The following is a 4537-nucleotide window of genomic DNA, read 5'->3' on the forward strand; positions in this document are numbered from 1 at the left end:
TTTTTTCTTGGATCAGACCCACTAGAAGGGATGGGCATTGGAACCTTGATACTGTCACGGGGTCGTGACGTGGCCGAAGACAGGAGACTTCGTGTTAGGATTTAACTGTTTATTTGGGCGAACCTGTGCCCGGTAAACTGAAAGTCCAATTACAGCAGCAGTCTCGCACAGATAGCAGTCTCGGACTGATAGCGGCGAACGGAGCGTCGGCCTTCGATCAACAACTGACAAGCGGCGAAGCGCGTCGGCATTTATACTCTTGCCGTCGAATGTTCTAGCGTTATCGCTGGCGGTGGCGTAGCTTCCAGAACAATCTGTACCGTTCGCACAGTGGGCGTGATCTTATCGAAATGATCTACTACAGTCCGGAACCTTCTAGAAAACTGCAGGCGCGGTTTGCGCTGAGAATCGTGCGGTGTTTTCGGACGATAACAAAAACTTGGGAAATGGAACGTGGCATTGCCCCCCTCTGAAAAAAGGCATCGTCCCGATGCTTTAACTAAAGATGAAAGTACAATAATAATGCAAGAAAGTACAATGAATAAATTACGATACAACAATAATACAAAAAAACACTAGTTCAGTTTGTTAACGCGCATGAAACGGCTTGAGGCGCGCGACATGGACGACTTCAGGTCGCGATCGGCGTCGTTGAGAGTTCGTGATGCCGTCGGGGACAACCTCGTATTCAAGTGGGCCGAGCCGTCGAACCACCCTGTACGGTCCGCAGTACCGTCGCAGAAGCTTTTCACTTAGTCCACGTCGGCGTATCGGCGTCCACACCCAAACACGTTCACCGGGCTGGTATTCCACGAAGCGTCGTCGAAGGTTGTAACGGTGGCTGTCGGTCGTCTGTTGATTCTTGATACGGAGACGCGCAAGTTGTCGGGCTTCTTCGGCGCGTTGAAGGTACTCGCTCACATCGAGGTTTTCTTCGTCGGTGACGTTGGGTAACATGGCATCGAGCGTCGTTGCCGGGCTCCTTCCGTAGACCAATTTGTATGGCGATATCTGCGTCGTCTCCTGCACCGCCGTGTTGTATGCGAAGGTCACATACGGAAGAATGGCGTCCCACGTCTTGTGTTCGACATCGACGTACATTGACAGCATGTCGGCGATCGTCTTGTTAAGCCGCTCGGTGAGGCCGTTGGTCTGTGGGTGGTACGCTGTCGTCCGGCGGTGGTTTGTTTGGCTGTATGCCAAGATTGCTTGAGTTAAGTCGGCAGTGAATGCCGTTTCTCTGTCGGTGATAAGGACCTCTGGGGCGCCATGACGTAGGACGATATTTTCGACAAAGAATTTAGCTACTTCGGATGCACTGCCTTTTGGCAGGGCTTTTGTCTCGGCGTAGCGGGTGAGGTAGTCGGTAGCTACCACGATCCACTTGTTTCCGAAAGCCGACGTCGGGAACGGCCCCAGTAGGTCCATACCAATCTGCTGGAAAGGTCGGCAAGGTGGATCAATTGGCTGCAGAAGTCCCGCTGGCCTTGTCGGCGGTGTCTTGCGTCGCTGACAGTCCCGGCATGTTCTCACATAACGAGTGACGTCGGTGGTAAGACGTGGCCAGTAGTACCTTTCTTGTATCCTCGCGAGCGTGCGAGAAACACCGAGGTGCCCTGCCGTCGGATCGTCGTGAAGGGCCTGCAGGAGTTCTGGTCGCAGAGCTGAAGGCACCACAAGAAGGTACTTAGCTCGAAGCGGTGAAAAGTTTTTCTTTTGTAGAAGACCGTTTCGTAGAAAGAACGACGCAAGTGCGCGCTTGAATATCTTCGGGACTTCGGCGGTCCTGCCTTCGAGGTATTCTATTAGGGCCTTAAGTTCCGGGTCGGCCCTCTGTCGTTCAGCGAAGTCGTCGGTAGTTATCGTTCCTAAGAAGTAGTCGTCATCCGGGTCGTCGGGTAGCGGTTGGTCGACAGGCGCACGAGAGAGACAGTCGGCGTCAGAGTGTTTTTTGCCGGACTTGTAAATGACAGTAATGTCATATTCTTGAAGTCTCAGGCTCCATCGTGCGAGGCGACCTGAGGGGTCCTTCAAGGTGGCTAGCCAACACAGTGCGTGGTGGTCGCTCACAACTTTGAAGGGCCTGCCGTAGAGGTAGGGGCGAAATTTCGACGTAGCCCAGATGATGGCGAGGCACTCCTTTTCTGTTGTGGAATAATTTGCTTCTGCTTTGGACAGCGACCGGCTGGCGTAACTAATAACCCTTTCAAGTCCGTCAGCCCTCTGCACAAGAACGGCGCCAAGACCTATGCTGCTTGCGTCAGTATGTATTTCTGTCTCAGCGAATTCGTCGAAATGGGCGAGTAACGGAGGCGTCTGGAGGCGATGTTTAAGCTCCTGGAAAGCGTGTTCCTGCGGCGTTTCCCACTTAAACTCCACGTCGGCCTTGGTAAGGTTAGTGAGAGGATCGGCGATGCGGGCGAAGTTTTTCACGAACCGCCTATAATAGGCACACAGGCCCAGAAATCGGCGCACGGCTTTCTTGTCAGTGGGCGGCGGGAAGTCGGCGATGGCGGCTGTTTTCCGTGGATCGGGACGAACTCCAGACTTGCTGATAACGTGCCCCAGAAACAAGAGCTCCTCATACGCAAATCTGCACTTTTCTGGCTTCAGTGTGAGTCCGGAAGTCTTGATGGCTTGAAGTACAGCTTCAAGGCGCCGAAGATGCTCGTCGAGACTCGAGGAAAACACGACGACGTCGTCCAAGTACACAAGGCAAGTCTGCCACTTCAATCCTGCCAGTACTGTATCCATAACGCGTTGAAACGTCGCAGGCGCTGAGCAAAGGCCGAAGGGCATCACCTTAAACTCGAAGAGGCCGTCCGGTGTTATGAACGCCGTCTTCTCTCGGTCTCTTTCGTCGACTTCGATTTGCCAACAGCCAGTCTTAAGGTCCATTGACGAAAAGTACTTGGCGTTATGGAGCCGATCAAGTGCGTCGTCTATTCGCGGGAGGGGATACACGTCCTTTCTTGTGATTTTGTTCAGGCGGCGATAATCGACGCAGAAACGTAGGGTCCCATCCTTTTTCTTCACTAACACCACGGGGGATGCCCATGGACTCTTGGACGGCTGGATAATGTCATCCCGCAGCATTTCATCAACTTGTCTCTTCATGGCCTCACGTTCTCGCGTCGAAACCCTGTACGGACTCTGACGGAGTGGTCTGGCATTTTCTTCGGTTATGATGCGATGTTTCGTGATTGGGGTCTGCCGAATTTTCGATGACGACGAAAAGCAATCTTCGTATTGCAGGAGCAGGGCCTTGAGCTGTTCTTGCTTATCGTTCGGAAGTCTGGGATTGACGTCGAAAGCTATGGGAGGGGCTTGGTTCCTCTGAGCAGGTTCCGCAGAATCGGCGAGGGCGAAAGCACTGGTGGCTTCGACAATTTCTTCGATGTATGCGACCGTTGTTCCTTTGTTCACATGTTTGTACTCATTGCTGAAATTCGTGAGCAAAACCGTTGCTTTGCCTCCCCGCAGCTCTGCAATTCCTCTTGCGACGCAAATATTTCGGGTGACCAACAGATGCTGACTGCCTTCAACGACGCCTTCCAAGTCAGGTGATTTGGGAGCGCCGACTGAAATAATGACGCTTGAGCGAGGCGGAATGGTGACTTGTTCTTCCAGCACATTCAAGGCATGGTGTCCTGACAGCGTGCGCGGCGGTAGTGCTTCTTCTGTGGATAACGTTATCGACTTTGTTTTTAGGTTGATGACAGCACCATGGAGGCATAAGAAGTCCATGCCAAGGATGACATCTCTCGAGCAACGCTGTAGGACTACGAAGTCTGTAGGATAAATACGGCCGTTAATGGTGACTCTCGCTGTGCAGATTCCTGCAGGCGTTACGAGATGACCTCCGGCTGTGCGGATTTCAGGGCCTTTCCAAGCTGTCCTAACTTTCTTTAACTTCGCGGCGAACGACCCACTGATGACAGAATAGTCGGCTCCAGTATCGACGAGAGCAGTCACACTGTGGCCGTCGATAAGAACGTCGAGGTCGCTAGTTCGCCGTCTCGCATTACAGTTAGGGCGTGGCGTCGGGTCACGGCTGCGTCGGCTTGTTCCGCTGCTTCCATGCTGCGTCGTCAGGCCACCTTCGGTAAATGAGCTTTCGCCGTCAGGGCTTTGCCTGGCTGGCGTTGTGTTCGGAAAGCTCCGTCGCGGCGTCGTCGGCGTCGGAGGATCTTCGGTAGTTCGTCGCACAGCAACCGCACCTCCACCGGTTGCTGCCCTTAGTTTCCCGGATACGGGCTAGGAGACCGGCCCCGCGTTGGGCCAGAGTACTGCCGGTGGTGCGGTGACGTGCGGCGGCTGGGCGACGGCGAACGCGAGGGGCTTCGTGGTGTCCACCGAGTTCCTGTCAGGTAGTCGACGATGTCACGTGGTCGTTCTCCTGGCTGTGGACGCGGTGCATTGACGGCGAAGCCACGCAGTCCCATCTGTCGGTACTGGCAACGGCGGTATGTGTGTCCGGCCTCGCCGCAGTGGTAGCAGAGCGGGCGATGGTCAGGGGTGCGCCAGACGTCAGTCT

The sequence above is a fragment of the Rhipicephalus microplus genome, unplaced genomic scaffold (assembly GCF_043290135.1).
Source record: "Rhipicephalus microplus isolate Deutch F79 unplaced genomic scaffold, USDA_Rmic scaffold_24, whole genome shotgun sequence".
NCBI lineage: Eukaryota > Metazoa > Arthropoda > Arachnida > Ixodida > Ixodidae > Rhipicephalus > Rhipicephalus microplus.